The following is a 17,173-nucleotide window of genomic DNA, read 5'->3' as shown; positions in this document are numbered from 1 at the left end:
GGGGATCTGGCCCATAATCCAGCCATGTGCCCTGACTGGGGATTGAACTAGTGACCTTCTGGTTCGCAGGCCAGCGCTTGATCCACTGAGCTGCACAAGCCAGGGCTTGTTTCTTTTTCTTCTTTATTTTGTCTACGTGGTCTTCGTGAAGTTAGAGTTGGGGTCTTGCTGAAGAGTGTAATTTGCACCACCTCCACCACGAGGCCACTGCTGACCATTGACTCTGTTCAGGGACTCTGAGGTCAAGGTTGCCAAGGTGACTTGCTCAGGTTGGCTTAGGCAGCCACAGAACCCAGGTTCCTGAGCTCCCAGCCCTGCGCCCGTTGGTAACAAAGATAACAGGTGCCATAAACCAGGATTCCCAAAGGGCAGCTTTGGGCTAAATCCTTCCAAATGCTATCTCAGCGAAATGTCACAATAATCCCATAACATTAATCACGTAACTGTCCCATTTCCCAAGGGCAACCGTCTACCTCCCAGGGTGGCGGGGAGGACTCAGTGAGATGATGCGGATGAAGCACTGAGTCCAGGGCCTGACACACAGTCAGTGCTCAGTACGTGACAGTTGTGACAATGAGAGCGGGACAGAGTTTTCCTCAGTGGTGGCAGCGGTTTACCCTCCCACAAGCACAGAGTGAGCGTTCCAGATGTTCCATACCCTGGCCGGCGCGCTCATCCACTGGTATAACGGGGAAACAGATGTGGTATATTTGCTCAATGGCATAGGACACAAAAATGAAAAGGAAACCCCACAGACACGGGCAGCAGTGTGAATGGATCTCACAGACATCATGCTGAGCAAGAAGCCTGGCACAAAAGCATATAACTGTGAGCTTCCATTTCATTGAAGTTTCATAAAAGGCAAAACTGTGGTGACAGTGATCAGAACTACCTCTGGCTGGGGGACAATGACCGGCGGGGGACCAGGGGAACTTCTGGGTACTTACTACACCTGTTTTAGTTCTTGATCCGATGGGTGAGGCCCTGATGGTATTGGAAGCGGCAGGACCACAGCCAGGATACAAGGCTTAGGGAGAGGTCAGCTCAAGGGGGAAGCCCTTCCCAAATGGGGTCCCTCAACCTGGGACGCCAGGCAGCCCAGGAAGCGGCCCGCCGACAGTGTCAGCCCCTGGGGCACACTTTCCTGGGCAGCTGGTGCATAACCCTCACCAGCTCCCGAAGTCACCGAACAGGGTCAACGAGCACTGCTTCCTAGAGGGTCGGTCGCAGGAGGCGCGGGCCGGGCTGGGAGTGGAGCCGGCAGGGCCTTGCTGTCGGACAGAGCTGCTCGGCGGCTGCCGCCCGGCCGAGCCCACGGAGGCGGCCTTGGGGGACTGCAGGCTGGAATACCCTAGGGAGAGGGGCCAAACTGCCCGCGCCGGAGTGAGCTGTGGGGCAAGCTACTCCTGCCACGGGGGCTAAAACACAAGACAGCCCAGCCCTCACGTAAACGTCCCTATTTTGGGTTTCCTGAAAACAGGGACAGATGGGAGGCATGGCGGGTGGGGTTGGGGGGATTTGGAGAAAGGGGGCCGTGGCACCGTCCTGCTGGTCAGGGTCTCACAGTTCCTTTGGGCACCAGTCTGTGCACTTTGATGGGCAGGGGTCTTGGCCAATCAGAGCACCACATTTCTGACCCTGCCATTGGTTCATGGAAGACAGGCATGTGACCAAAGGTGGGCCAATGAAAACCCTCCGGTGTTGCTAAGCAGACAGGAAGTGGGCCTGGGATCAGGAGGCCATCTTGCCACTCAGGGTGACCTGCCTTGGAGGGCAGCTGGCTTCTGATTGGTTGAGTTGCACTTAAGCTCAGGACCCCATTACTAGGAAGTTTCCAGATGTGGGAGCCAATGAATTATTTCTGTGTGTTTATTTGGCCTGTTTGCGTTGGGGTTCTCCCTGTTTGCCACCCAGAGAACCATGCGTGAGTGACAGGGTGGTGACCCTCCACCTTAGACCTCCGAGCCCATGCGCGCCCTTGGCTGTAGGCGTGGGTCTGGGGGTGCCAGGAGGGGTCATTGGCACAATTCCCCGGAGTCCCGACTTCCCCGGCGACATTCCTCAGTCACCTAGGGATGCACCTGTCAATCAGCCTGGCAGCCTCCCTCCAGTGTCTTTGGGCGCGGCGGCTGCACCCCACGTCTCTGCTTCTGTAGGTGTCAGCCTGGCCAGGAGCTGTCTGCCGCGGAGACCCCCGGCCTGGAGGCCGGAGCCCCTCCCGGCGCGCAGCCCCGGGCCGGCCGGCCGGCCGGCCGGGTTTGCTGACTAAATAAGCGGGTGGGTGAAGCAGAGGGGGCAAAGGTGAGAGGCACCGGGAGCCTGTCCCGGCGAGCGGAGGCGGCGGCGGCCGGGAGCGCTGGGCACATTCTTGAGCTGAGGCCCCTGTGGGGCTGGGGCTGGGGCTGGGCACGGAGCGCTGAGCACTGGGAGCCTCCCTCTGAGCTCCAGGCCCGGCTTCCCCGCCTCCCGCCCTCTCCCTTCTGTCTGCCGGCCCCTCTGCCCTCGGCCTTGCACGGCACACCATGCTTCCCACTTTCATCTGTTTGTCTGACAGCCTAGTGGGAATACCAGCATCGAGCCCCAGAGAGAAGGGGTGCACCCAGGAGGTGTATGTGGCCGCAGGCAGGACAGCGCGGGACAGGCCAGGGGCCCCAGGCCAAGCCCTTCCTGTCTAAGCCCAGGCAGGGCTATCTCACCCTTCCTGCCTGCCTGCCTGCCTGCCCTGAGGCCTAAGCAGTCAAGTTCATAGAGACCGAAAGTAGTTGGCAGTCATCAGGGCTGGCGGGCGGGGGATGGGAGCGAGGGCTTCCTGGGGACAGGTTTCAGTTTTGAGACATGAGCGGTTCTGGAGAGGTTGGAGGGGCGGCTGCACCCGGCGTGAGTGCGCTTCACGCCCCCAGCCTGGGCACTGGAGATGGCCGACGTTATTTATTGGGCGTGTGTTTTACCACGACTTCCTTTAGAAAGGAGGCGAGCCAGCCTTGGAGAGGTGTCAGGGCCGCGTCGGCTGCACCCTGAGACGGCCTGCTGATGGGGCCAGGCTCCCCGAGAGGGGGGCCAAGGAAATGACTCACGGGGGGCCTGCTCTCATTTGAGTTAGCACGTAAGACCGTGGTGAGGAGCAGGCCAGGGAGGCTTCCTGCAGGAGGAGGCTTCCTGTGGCCGGTGCCCTGGCAGTGCTGGGAAGACACCACCCCGGGGCTTGGCCCCCACCTCAGTGGGACCCTGGCCATGCCACTTGCCATGCCAGTGCCTGGCTGCCTCCTCGGGCTGAGAGGAAGACATGAGGCCCAAGTGGGGCGTGTGGCGGGCACTTCGGTGGGCTTGGTGCACACGGCCCCGGGGGCAAGGATGGCTGCTTCTCAGGTGTCTGTCCCCCTGGCTCCTACGAGATGTCCCCTAGCTAGCACGGGGGGAGGGGGGACTGTGACCTCAGTTCCCTTGTTGGGGACAGTTGATCGAGCTCTCTGTGTCACATCCTTCATGGTGACGGACACCAGAGGCACACAGGGGTGCCAGGGAGTGCCCGCTGACCAGCTGCGGGGCCTGGAGGCTGAAGCAGGCAGCCCACCCTTGGGTGCTCAGCCCTCGCACACGTGAGAGCAGCCCACCTGGGCCTCCTCAGAGCCGGAGGAATGCAGGGGAGGGAGCACCTGAAGGTCAGGACGGGGTGGGAGGGGGCAGGAAGTGGCGTCACAGAGACTGGCTTTGTCAAGGGCCCCGACACCTGCCCTCCGTGTTGCCCACTACAGGGAGTGCCCCTCAGGCTCCACTCCCAGGCCCTGGGGGTGGGGGTGCCGGGCGGGGGTCCCCTCTTCCCGCGCTCCTCGGTGCCGTCCCTCCTCCTCCTCTCCCGGGGCGGCTGTGGACTTGCCCCCCAAAGGCTCCCTGCCCCGAGGCCTTACCGTTTGCGCCCACAGCCCAGCCCTGCCGGGTCCCAGGCCTCGCAGGGTAAGGCGCCTGCCGGCGAACTCGGGATGCCCCCGCTGGCCCGCCCGCCTCGCCACCTGGCTGCACCGGGCCCTCAGGTGCTCAGCCCCCAGCCCTGGTGTCCCTCCTCCACCGTCCCTCTCCCCCACCCTCGGGGCGGCGGGGGCGGCGGGGGTGGCCTTCTGTCTGGCACACACTTGCCCTGCTGCGCCCTCCCGCCCCGTCCAGGAGGGAGCCGTCGGCCGCAGCAGCCGCGCAGAAACGCCTTCGTCCTGGAGCAGCTGGGGTGGCCTCCTTTTCCTGGAGAAGTCGCTTCTGTCAAGGCAGGGAAGCCCGCCTCTTCTGAAGGCCATTTGACGGGTGCCCCCCCCGTCCCCCCCGCCGATGGCAGAGTAACAGCGGGCGGCCCCAGCACCAGCTTCTTGTCCCGGAATCCTGGGCCCGTCCCTCCACTTCCCCACGCCCGCCCCCCCACTCCTCTGTGACCTCCGCACCAGCCTCCCCAGGGCCACATCGCTGGGCCGCTGGCCCCTTCCTCGATTGTCCCCTCTTTCCTCTCGGGTCCTGTTTGGCTCCCTTTCTGTGGATCACAGGCGTTTCCAGGCCCGTGCCCGGCAGAGCGAGCACGCCGGCCTGCCGTTGCCGGGCGGACTCCGCAGCTGACGTGCTCCCAGGTCAGCTTCTCAGAGACCGCGGCCTTTCCTCCCCCTTTGCTGGAGGGTTTTAAGGCAAATTCTGGACATTGGGTGACTTCCCTCTGGCACACCTGAGTACGCATCTCTGAAAGGCCTGGATGATTCCTTACCAAACCACGATGCCACTGACACACCTAAGAAAGGGACGGTTCCCCGTGTCACGTAACACAGTGACCGAACGTCCCGGTGGTCCCGGGCGTGTCCTCTGACCCCCAGCAGGAGTCCTGCTGTACTCAGGACCCTCGCTGTTTCCGGCCGACCAGCCCCTTGCCCCCCGAGCATCTGCCGGCCTCTCCCCCGCAGCCCCTGCAGACGGAAGCCGGTGCTGGGAGGCGGTCAAGTTCACGCTGTGGGTGATGCTCCATGCTCATCACCTCCAGACGCCCGGGTGCCTGGCTCTCCCCTCTCAGGGGGTGACAGTGCCCCCTTCCTTCGTAAAGCTCCCCCCTGCCCCTCAGCTAGTATTTTCACCCCCTAATAAATGTCCCCCAAATCTGTTTTTTGATTAGGGCTCGCACAAGGGTGATTTTTCTGTTTCCTCCGTTTCTTCCCAATTAGAGGCCTGCTGAGGCTGAGGCTGGGGTGGGGGTGGGGGTGGGGGTGGGGGTGGGAGCAGTCCGCCCTGCTGCAGGCAAAAGAGGGCTGTGTTTTCTGTAAACAGCCTAAAAACAATCGTGAGACGACTGAGAGTCCTCAGCTCCGGCTCCTCACCACGCCCTGGCCCTGGCCCTGGTGCGGGGCGCCCCTGGAGCGCCTCCTCCCACCCCTCCGCCCAGCGCAGCAGCCCCTGCCGGTTCAGCCTCTGGGCCGGTCCGTAAAGACATTGTCCGTGCCAGCCCGGGCTGTCTGGCTGCCCAGAGATACAGCTCGTGCGGTGGGATCAATGCTGAATTCTCCCCTCTTAATTAAGCCCCGAGTTTTGATTCTGCCGGGTGCTGGAGACGGTCCTCCTCGCGCGTTTGTTTACTGGTCTGGGGCCCTGGGAAGGAAGCCGCCCGGAGGCCCCGGCAGGCACTCAGGCGGTGGAGGGAGAGGCGGGATGAGGGCGGCGGGGCCAGCAGCCTTGGCCGTGTGGGGGTGGGCGGAGGAAGTTCAGGGACCGCGGAGGAGGCGGCCCTGGGAAGATGCCCAGAGAAGCGCCCCTGGGCCACCCTTCCTGCCACCGGCCGTCCTCCGCCTGGGGGCCTGGGGGCCTGGGGGCCCTAGGATCTCCGTGCACCCCCTCCTCCCCGTGACCTCCTGGACGGAGCCTGCTCCACGAGAAGCAAGCGCCCCGACGCGCAGCCACCCCCCTCTCCCTCGCTAATTGCTGTGTTTTCCTCCCACTTCACAAGTGCTTGGCCAGTGCCGCTGCAGTCTGTTTTCGCTACATGTAGGCAGTCAGCAAACACAGAACGTGTGGGGAGCTGTGCTCCGTCTTCCCGGCACAGACACACAAGAGCGGGACCCTCCCAGCCGGAGGCGCAGAGAGAGCGGGCGTGGGCAAGAAATGGGAGGGGGTCCTCACTGGCCAGCTCCGCCCCCCCACACGGTCGCCCATCCCTCCGATCTCCGCCGGAACCCCCCCTCCCCCAGAGTGCAGGCCTGTCCCCTCGCCGGGGGCCAAGGGCACCAAGGCAGGCGCAGACCGAGGGACAGGAGGGAGGTGGCCGGCGTACAGAAGGTGCGAGGGTGCGGGGCAGCGTGAGTGGTGGGAACGTCGCCGAGGTCTCGACAGGCCGGAGCAGAGCAGGGCTTATCACTGCAGGCAGATAAGGCCGAGCTGGAAGGCCTTCCTCCCGAGGAGGCCTCTGAGCCTTTAAGACCCCAAGCACGACAAACATCCAGCGCTCCAGCCGTGGGGAGAGGATCCCAGCAGCGGCCGTGCCAAGGCCCGGAGGTGCGGGCACAGCTCGGTGTGTGGAGGCCCGAGTAGGAGGCCCCAGGGCTGAGGAGGGCCAGGTCTAGGGGTCGTGGGCACAGCGGGGCGCCTGCCTGCAGGGAGGCCAGGGGTCCTGTGGGCTCCCTGGCTGGGAGTTGGAATGTTACCCTAATGCTGCTAGCCCCCCGTGATGGGTTTCGGTGGGAGGTGACTGGATTCCACAAGCCCAGGCTGCCCTGCTCGGAGGGAACCGTGGGGGTGGGAAGCGGGTGCCGCGGGCAGACAGACCCGGGGCCCCAGCCAGCAAGAGAGCGGCTCCACCAGAGTCGGGGCCGGTGGAGGGGCCCCGGGGAGCACGTCTGCGAACAGAGGGCCGGCTGCCCGCTCACCGCCCCCCGCCCGGGCCGTGGAGGCTGACCTGAGCCCGGCCAGCAGTGGCCGGGCCGAGCGGCACGTGGAAATGCGGCTCCCACGCCACGGGCCTGCAAAGTGCCCCATCCCTGTATCCGTGGAAGGCCTAGCTTCCCGTCCCCTCCCCTCCACGGCTGTGAGCACAGTGACCGGTTACGTCACGGACACCTGTCCTTCTGCCCAAAGTCTGGAGAGGGGAAGGCACCGCCTGAGGCCACACGGGGACGAGGGGCACCTCCAGAGGACGCTTCCCCAGAGACAGCGCCGTGCCCTGGGGTGTCGGCGGCCTCCCCGGGGCAGCCTGGTCGGTCTGCACTCCAGCGGGCCCTGCCAAGGCTGGCGGCCAGCCGCATATGCCCCGGCGGGGACCCGCACTCGCCCACCGGCCAGAGCAACGGGACACGTGTTTGTCAAGAGCGTTTCTCTGCCTTCTCTGGGACTCGGGGAGAGGGTTTTTCTGGGAGCAGACGGAGGGTCCAGGGAGTGACACCCGGGGGCCAGAGTGGGTGGCAGCCCCAGCGGGTGCAGGGGCAGGAGGCGCCGGTCACCACGGAGGCCGCCCCGGCTGGGCTGCTCTGCAGCTGCAGGCACCACGGGGCCCGACGGCCGAGGCCCACGGCTGGCTGTGCCGCGGGGGCCGTGCCACCGAGTTCTTCAGGGGCCTCCCGGGCACCGCCACTCACCCAGGCGGGGCCGGCGGTGTTGAAGCCACAGCTCCTGTCCTACAGCACGACCAGCCAGAGGTCCAAGGCCACCAGCGGCCACATGTGAGACGTGGCGGGACCTCGTGTACATCCCGACAGCTCAGGGGCAAAACATCCTCCACCGACCGACCGGCCCGTGCCTCTGCCCGCTGTGCACCGGGCCCGGAGGTGCAGCGCACCCTGGCAGCCCTGCCCCGTGAGGTCCCCGGGCTGGTGGGGAGACACCGACCCAGGGGTGACACCCAAGACCACGTTGTGAACCCCAGTTTCCTGTTTTGGGGCATCAGATGTGCCCTTGAGCGGGTGTGAGATACAACCACACCATCCCCAACGCCCTGGGCTGCCGGCGCTGGTGCTGGCCTCACCTAAGGCCACGGCACGGCCACAGAGAGGCCACAGCAGCCGGCAGGCTCACCGGCGAGGGTGCTGCCGCCCGGCCAAGGGCACCGAGGGTGGAGCAGCGTCCTTGGGAAGCTGACCCGGGTGGGGAGGCGCCACTCGGAGCTGGGAGGGGAGGGGAGGGGAGGGGAGCGGGAGGGACAACGGGAAGGGAGAGGCTCCCCTTGAGGCAGAGGCATGGGCACGGCCGGGACAGGCCAGGCCAGGCTCATCTGAGGGACGAGGAGGTGGCAGGGGAGTGGGAGGCTCTGGCTGGGGGGCTGGCCGTCCTGAGAGCGGGCTCCGGGGGGCCGGGGGCCGCAGGGGTGGGACGGCACCCGCACGGTGGGGCTGGCGGGAAGCGGCCGGGTCTGTGCAGCGGGAGCAAGGTGACCCGACGGTGGGGAGCAGGTGCTGGGTGGTGCCCAGAGCCCCAGTTAGTTTCCGGTCTACAGAACTGGACCCCAATGACACCCCTCGGCGGCGGGAAGCCCGGGACTCGCAAGGTCTCACGAGGTCACAGTGAGGCAAAGCGACGCCGTCTCCTCTGACTTCTCTGCGTGTCAGACGTCAAAGCGCCCAGAGAATCGTGCCTCGAACACCTAGATTACCCAGTTGTTCACATTTTGCTCTTTCCCCTTCCACACACACTTGCGTGCACACACACATGAGCACACACACACGCACTTCTTGCTGCACGGCTGCAGACGCCACGACACCTCGCCCCTAAACACTGCTGTGCGTGTCCCCGAGGGTGCAGACGTCCCCTCCAGAGCCACAGCACCTCTGCGTGTGACAATATCGACAACAGTCCCACAAGGCCTCTGGACATCTAACCCACGTCAACCCCCCTGCCGCCCCGCCCGCCCTGCTGTCCCCAGATTTGTTTTTTACAGGAGCCAGGCAAAGTCCCCGCTCCTGGCTGTCGGCTCCTGGCTGTCGGCTCCGCGCTTTGGTGTCGTGCAAACACGGCAGCCCCGCCCCCGCCCGCGGGCCCACGCGGCGGCTCCCTCCGGGGCGAGCCCGGCCCCTGGTCTTGCAGCGTTCGCGCCGGACTCGCCGACTGACTGTTGCCCTTCTCTGGCTCCCCGTCTGTTTCGTAAACAGCTACACCGCAGTGTGATTTGCATGCCAGACAGTTTACCCATTTAAAGCGAGCAATTCCGTGGCTTTTAGGAAAGTATGTTTATTGACTTTAGAGAAAGAGGCAGGGGGAGAGAGAGAGAGAAAAAGGAGAGAGGGAGAAACACGAGTTGGTTGCCCCCTGTACACGCCCCGACTGAGGGTGGAACCCTCAGCCTAGGCACGTGCCCTGACCTGCAATCAAACCCCCAGCCTTTTCCTGTGCCGAACGGCGCTCCCACCAACGGAGCCACCCAGCCAGGGAGCAGTGGCTGTCACAGACGTGCACGGCCCTCACCACAGTCCCTGCGAGAGGCTTCCGTCGCCTCAGAGGGACACCTGTCCCCGCTTGCCCCCGAGCCTCCTCCCCGGCCCGAAGCCACGCTGATCTGCTGTCCCGTCTCTTCCGAGCTTCCTGGCCTGGGCCACCCAGTGGACAAGGTCACGGGCGGGGGGTGGGGGGGTCCCCTGACTCCAGCAGCCTTCCTCTCTGGGGCACAGCGAGTGTTGCCTCTGTACCTGTCCACCGCTGAGCGTCCGGGCTGCTTCCCCCGCTCAGTCGCATCGGGCACCGGTTTGGGTGGGGACGTGCGTGTCCGCTCCTCCCGGGTCCGCACCGCGGGGCGGAGTTGCTGGGTCCTGTGGGACCTCTGTGTTCGGTCACTGTCCCTGCTTGACCTCTTACTGCCCCCTGGCCCTCCCACACCCACGGCCCGGGCAGGCACAGCCCGGCAGATCTGGGTACCTGCCTTCTCCCGGGTCAGCACACCACCCACATCAAGAGGGCCCGATACACAGTCACCAGATGGGTGAGTTCCAGGCCCCTCCCCAGGGACCTGCCTTCGAGACGAACTGTCAGGGTCCTCAGGTTCAGGGGGCCAGCACCAGACTGGAGGGCGTTCCGCTAGGCTGGGTGATCCTCTCCATCCAGGGACCCCTATCGACCCCAGAGCCCCAGCCTTCGGGTGGCAGAGGCTGTTGCAGAGAGACAAGAAGTGACTCAGTCCGGGTTGGGCATTACAAGGCCTGGTTCTCAGCCCGACCACCGCCAACGCCGAAGCAGCAGAGCCCGCAGTGGCGGTGGAGAGGGCGGGGCTTTCCGGGGCCCCGCCCCCACCGTGCTCGCCCGCTGGCCGCTGGCCACCCTGCCTTCGTAGGCTTGGGTCCCACCTTCCCTTCCTCCGGCCCCCCTCCTGCTCCGCTGTCTTTCCCACCTCGTCCCCTCTCTCCTGGCGTCTCCCCACCCGCCGCACGGCAGGGGGCGCGTGGGAGTGCCCGGCGCGCTCTGTGGGCTGGTCCAATCCGGACCGGTTCCCGCGTTGGGGCAAAGATGGAGACGCCTCCTCCCAGCCCTTCATCTTCCTTCCTCCTCAGGGCCCCCGAGGCACGATGGCTGACACCTAGGCAGCGGTCTGCCCCTTGGGTTTTATTTGGCTCACCTGTCCATCCACTCAGCTACCTGCCTACCTATCTGGCCATCCATCTACCCATGTATCAATCAACCCATCTGTCTATCCATGTATCATCCATCCATCCACCCATCCATCAGTCCACCAGTCCGTCCATCCACCATCCATCCGTCCATCCATCCATCCAGTGGGCAAGGGCAGGCCCTGGAGGACCGACTCAGTCTCCAGGGCAGCGGCCGGAGGAACAGACTGTGCTCGCCCAGACGCACTCTGAGGCGAGGACCTCAGCTTCGAGGGCCGGCGGGAGTGGAGCAGGCTCAGTGCGGACAGCCAGGTGTGGCGCCCGCACGGACGCGTGGGCCCTTTCAGCCGCTCAGCTGACACCACTAAACAGATCCCCGCCCACTAGTGGCCGCCGGCTGCCGGTCTGCGAGTCCAGCAGGGGGCTGTAGCAGCAGGAAGCTCGGCCGAGGGGGTGGTCTCCTGGGGTTGGGCCTGGGGGCACCAGGTAGGGCTTGCCAGAGGAGGAGGCCTTTTAAGCGGGCCTGGAGGCCAAGGAAGTCCCCAGGCCCCGCTCACGGGGCTCTGCAAGGAGAGGGTGCGGTCTGCTGCCGCACGTTTCCAACACGAACGTGATTTTTGTGCGTTCAGGGGTGGTTCGCTCACTGCCCCCTCCTCCTCCTCCTCCAGCTCCAGGGCGAAGGGCAGCAACTGCCCGTCATGCCCCCCTCCTCTCTCCAGGTGTCCGGGGGGCTGTGGAGGAGACACACGTGTGTACACACACAGATGGGGACTCCTGGGCGGGGTCTTGTCTGCGTGTTCACGCCCGCAGCCTGGACCCCAGAGTGGGCGCTCAGCGGATACTTGCTGAGCGAATGAATGACAGGAGAATGGCACCGAATGAGTGAGTGAGTGAATAAGCAAGTGGGTGAGTGAGTGAGGTGAGTGAGTGAGCGAATGAGCGAGTGAGTGAGTGAATGAGTGAGTGAATGAGCGAGCGAGTGAGTGAGTGAGCGAGTGAGGAGGACAGACCGTCCCACTGGGCTTCATGGTGGCCGGGCTGGGGGCACAGCCCGTCTCAGACTGCGGTCAGGAAGGTGGGGGCAGACACCAGCTGCTTCTGCTGCTCCTTCCTTTGTCAAGAATCACTGATTCTTAATTACAGAGGCACGCACGCCACGCGCTCCCAGCGGGAAGAATGCAAACATCGCAGATAAGGCCGACGCCCCCTTTCTCCCGGCTCCAGGCCCCTCTCATTCCAGAGGCGACCGGCGTGGAGCGTTCCCTTCCACGGCCTTCACTGCATAGTTGGCATACCTGCGCGTGTGCGAGCGTGCGAGCGTGCGCGCGCCTGTGTGCGCATGCCTGTGTGCGCGGTCACGGTACGCGGCCTAGTCGAGGCAGCGTTGAACGCCAGCGCCGTGCCGCGGTGGGCTGTCCGCTGTTCTCGGGACCAGGGTTTCCCCGTGCTTCGTCCGCGGGAGCACTCACCACCTCACGCTTCCTCCTTGCTGCGCTGGCCCCCGAGGTGCTGGGGGCCCCTCCTGCTGCCCCTCGACGATGCTCCTGGATGTCCCTTCCTGCAGAGAAAGCGTCAACGGGCATCCCTAGGTCCACCTCCTCGGGTCCCTGTGCCGCTGCCGCTGCCCCTGCCCCGATACCTCCATGTCCGTGCCCCTCTGCCTACCACCCGCCTGTCCTCCGAGCCTCAAGCGCCGTGGAGGCCAGGAGGCTGCGCACTCCCTGGAGGAGGGGTCCTCTGACCGGCCTGGATGCTGCCAGCAGGTGCTTCCCCAGCACCCACTGTGTGCCCGGCCGGCCCTGTGCAAGGCGCCAAGAGACATCAGCAGCCTCATTCCCGCTCACGGGGCTCCCAGGCCGCCCCGCAGGGCACAGGTGCTGGGCTTCTCACCCGAGGGAGGACGGGGCGGGAGGCTGCCACACGGAATGTGGGCCAGAACGAGCGACTTCCGTGGGAACCAGACATGGCACACGACGGGTGCGTGATCACCTCGCCCCCTCCTGCCAGCACCTGGGCAGCCTCTCCTTGGCTCTCCCAACCCCGCCCCTGCACCGCCCACGAGGGCCCAGCCCAAGCCTTCCACCCCGCCTGCCCTCTGCTCCTCCTCCTGCCAGTGCTGGGAAGCGGCTCCTATCCCCATGGGCGCCGCGGCCGTGAGTGCGCAGCTCCTCCCCCCGCAAGCTCGGCTCAGGTGCAGACCCTATCTCACTCCCGCAGCTTCCGTCTCCACGGCCGGCACCTGCAGGCCCCCACCCGAGTCGGCGTGGGCTGCCACGGCGCAAGCTGCTGTGCACAAGCCATGTGCCGTCCGTGGTGCTCTTGGGAGCCACGGAGAGGGGACGGGGGGAACCTCCAGCTCAAAGACCGTGTGCCCGAGAGCGAGGGGAACAGCTCGGCCAACTTCGGAAGCCATCAACATGTCCTTCCCACCAAGTCCCGGCTTCACGAATGTTAGCAGGGGAGCGCACAGTCAGGGCGGGTGACGGCAGGACTCCCACTCACTGCAGACGACAGGCACGGGGGGCGTCATTTTCTGGACACTGTCATTCGTGTTGAGTAAGGAGAGGCGCATTTTTCCTGCACGTGGGAACAGACAGCTTCACCGTCCTGGACACTGCTGCTTGAGCCCCGGCCTGCTGGCGTCCCCGCCCCCCTTCGGGGACCCCTGGGGGGCTGAGGCCTGCGGCTGCAGGAGGCATTTTACTCCCAGGGGGCTCTGGGGAGGAAAGGCACCCAGTCCTGGGTGCAGGGCCTCCCCTGGAGGGAAGGAGGGGGGGAAGTCATCTGGATGTGCGCAGGTGGGGATGCGGTGCAGCTCATGACAGGAGGGGCCGGAGGTCACTGGCAAGGCCTTGGAGGCTGAGCTCAGTCATTCATCCATATTCATGCATTTGTCCAACAAGTGTTTATCAGGTGCCCACCTGCAGGGCCCCAGGGTCACAGTGACGCTACCATCCTTTGTCCCCATGGGGAGAGGCAAGCAACAAGAGGGCAGAGGGGAGAGGGGAACTGGGGAACCCCAGTGACTGAGGGCCTACGGGAAGGCCCCAGAGGAGGCCACTTCAGTGCTGAGCGTCAGGGAGAGGGACAGCTGGGAGGGGCAAGTGGGGGGAGCAGCATTCCCCTCGAGCTAAGTGGGAGGCCTGGGGGTGCGGGAGCATGAGGAGGCACTGGGTGGCTTCGGCACAGACCTGAACAGTTTCTGTTAGGCCCTCACTGGACCTCTGTTCCCTGATCTCCGTGTCCCTGGCGCCTCCAGGGGTGGGGTGGGGGGATAGTGGCTCTGGGCCAGCTGCCGCCGCCTCTCCCGCGGGAACTCAAGGTCAGCCCCTCCAGTGAGGGAGGGAGCTGCCTTCCGTACCCCCATGGGGGCTGCAGCATGCTGGCGCCTGTCCTAGGAGGGACCCACATCTCCAGCTTCACTCAGACCGAATGGACAGAAACTGAGCCCACAGGCTCAAGTGAAACCCAGAGCAACACTGATCAACCATTGGCTTTTGCTTAACACAGTCCGGGACTTCAGGCCTGGCTGGATCCAGGGGCTTCAACCAGGGCGACAGGAGTCTTTCTCCATCCCTGCTTTTCTGCGTTGGCTTCCTTCTCAGGTACACAGCCCCCAAGCAGGATCCAGCGGGGCCCACCCTGGTCCCCACAGTGTGAAGGTGCCGCAGGCAACAGGCGGAGGGGGTGGTCCAAGACGACACCCAGGAGGAGCTGGGGGAGAGGGTGGAGCCCAACCCCACACATTTACAAACAACTTAAACGCCATTTTTGCAGGCTCTGCGCAGCTCCGGCTGGCCCCAGTGGTGAGCCGCAGGGAGCACAGCGGGGCAGCCTGAGGCTGGGTCCTCCAGGGGCTGGCGCGGCTGACGCCGCCTCCCACTGGCACCAGCCGAGCTGCGGGCGAGGCGCCCGCCTGTCACAAGGGGGGTGGTGGAGCTCCCACCTTCCTCCCGGAATGTCCGGAATCTGGAGCAGAGGCGCCAGGGCGGTCCCTTTGATCGCCGGCCTTCTCCTGCCCATCTGTGAAATGGGGGCGGTGCGCTCCCGACGCGCACGCGGATCGCACCTGGGCGTGCCGAGCGTCACTGCCAGAGGCGCCGGGGATGGTCAAGGTGCTACCGAACGTCACTGTAGACTCACTATAGACCGTAAAACTGGACGTGCGCATGCGCCGCAGGCCGGGAGGGGCTGGTTGGGGAGGATTCTGGAGCCTCAAACCCCCGCGTGGGGACCCGGCCCCACGGAAGCCTTCGGGAGCAGAGCCGTGCGGGGGCCAGGAAGCCTTTGATTACCGACATCTGTTTTTGTGGAAACTTCTGGGAGGCTCGGAGGGGAAGGAAGTGTAAACAGCCGGACTGGATGGGGACGGGCCGCGGCCGCACGGAATGCCGCAGCCGGCCCTCCGCGTGCGGCGGAGTAATTCAATGCTGCGCGCGCACCCGGAGCGGGATCGGGGGTTTTGTGCCCCGCGGTTCTGCGCAGTGAAAGGGACGATCCCCCTGAAGTGCGGACTAATTGGCTCCTGTAATCTGCGCCTGGCGGTGCCTCTGGCCTCGCGGGGCTGGGAGGGGTTTGGGGAGGCCCGGTCCCCTGGCAGCAAAAGCCCCGAGGTGACGTGGCCTTTTGTTTTCCGCTCCCCTCTCCCAGACTGCATGCAGGTCCCTGTCGCTCAGCTGTGCTGCTGCCCCCTCTTCCCTGCCTGCGTCTTGCTGCGCGAGGCTGGGTCCTGGCCGGGCACCGTGGAACACGGATCTTCCGCTGCAGATGGACCAAGGACAGCGTGAGAGGCCTGCACACGCCGGCCCTGGCGTGCCGGTCCGCGGGCCGCAGAGTCTGGCCACAGCCACGGTGCACCCCATCTACCCTGCCGGCGGTCTCTGGGCTGTGCTCGCAGACGGCCCTTTTTCCCCCAGCGCCCTGCCAGGGCACAGAGACCTGCTCCTGGTGTGTGACGGGTCACACGGTCCACAGCGTAGCCACACCCCCGTGTCTGTCCCCTTCCCCGCACGCCGCACCATCCCTCCGCGGGGGTCTCCCCTCTGGTCTTGCAGCCTGATGGGGGCCCACCCCTCAGAGCCAGCCCAAGGGCTGCCACCTCTCCAGGTTCCTCCTGCTGAGCTCTGCCTGGTGCCCGCCCTCCTTTCGGGACCTGTAACCCCCCCCCCCCCCCAGGCACAGCTGTTTGGGGGAACTGCTTCTCCACCACAGCCCACGGTCTGGCAGAGGCCTCCTACTGACCCCTGGGCACCAACCGCCCCGACACTGAGTTCCGGGAACTGAGGCACAGCGGCTGCCCTGAGACACGGCCCTCGGCCGGCAGCGAGGGTGGGAGGGCGCCGGGCCCCTGCTGAGGGGCTGGCCTTCGCAGACTCAGGGAAGGACCGAGAGGCCCGGAGATCACTCTGCTGCCGAGGTCCCGTCCCCCGACTCCAGCTGGAGCTGAGCACAGCCTGTGTGCAGCTGACAGCCCTGACACCGCCCCAGGAAATGGGGGGGGGGGGGGTAGGGGGTGCAAAAATGTAGAAGAGGGGGCCCCAGAGGCACAGCCTGCTGCAGCCCAGCTCCCCTGCCCCCCTCCTGACGGGCGCAGGGCAGGCACGGACCGTGGGCATAAGCCTATAAGTCTTTTTGGGAAGTCGGGACTGGCTGCCACCCTCTCGTCCCCATCACCCAAGGCCCCGGCCGCAGTGAGGCGGGCTGGCCGGGCCAGGCTGTGGCCATGGGTCTGTGAGGCTGGCCCTAGGGAGGTGGGGGCTGTCCCCTGCCTCCCATGCCCCTGACATGAGGTCCCTGGGGCCACTGGGTCCTCGGCCTCTCTGCTCCCCAGTCCATTTCTGGGGGGCTCGGCAGGAGCAGCACCCGGAGACCCGTGGACCCTGTGAGGCCCGTGCTGGGTGCCTGGGCAGGACGCAGAAGCAGGGGGTGCCGAGGCTCAGGCCCCCCAGAGCCGGGTCAGAGCCATCTCCCCGATGCTTCTGCCCCTCACAGCTGTGGGAGCTCCTGCAGGTCACCCCCTCTGCAGGCCTCAGGGCCCCTGACAGCGGGCCAGCGAGGCTTCCCCCGACAAACTGCCAGTGGCGTCTGCGCGCAACTGTCCTCTCCTCAGGGAGGCAGGGGTCCTCTTACAGCTTTCTGCCTCTTCACCCCCGATGACCCCCCTCTCTACCAATGCGGCACCCCCGGGCAGAGAGCTGAGGCCCGATCTGCTGGCCGGGACGCCCCTCCTGGGGACGCCGGTGGCCCTGGAACTGGGCACCAGCCCCGGATCTGGGAGCCGTAGGAGGACACGGCGGCATCACTCTTCCTGCTTCTGCTGCGGGAGCCGCCCGGACCCGCCCCTGCGGCCGAATTGGATGGAGCCTTAGGAGGTCATGGGCTGAGCGATACGTGTCCAATTGTATCTACAACGTGGCAGACGGCTCCATCGTCTCCCCAGGTATCAGAGCTCAGCCCTGGGTTCCGGGAGCCTGGAGGGGCCCCGCCTGCCTGTGTCTGAGAGCGCTGCTAGGGAGGCTGGGGCCGCCGGGACTTCCCGGCTGACACCCCTGCCCCGTGCCTGTCTCCCACCCCCGGAGCACCATGCCCCCGCCAGGCGCACCCGCGGCTGCCCTGCAGACACGGCACGCCCGCGGCTGCCA

The sequence above is a fragment of the Phyllostomus hastatus genome, unplaced genomic scaffold (genome assembly GCF_019186645.2).
Source record: "Phyllostomus hastatus isolate PE091 unplaced genomic scaffold, TTU_PhHast_1.1 phas_scaffold_345, whole genome shotgun sequence".
In the NCBI taxonomy this organism is placed as follows: Eukaryota; Metazoa; Chordata; class Mammalia; order Chiroptera; family Phyllostomidae; genus Phyllostomus; species Phyllostomus hastatus.
This window is presented reverse-complemented; position numbering follows the sequence as displayed.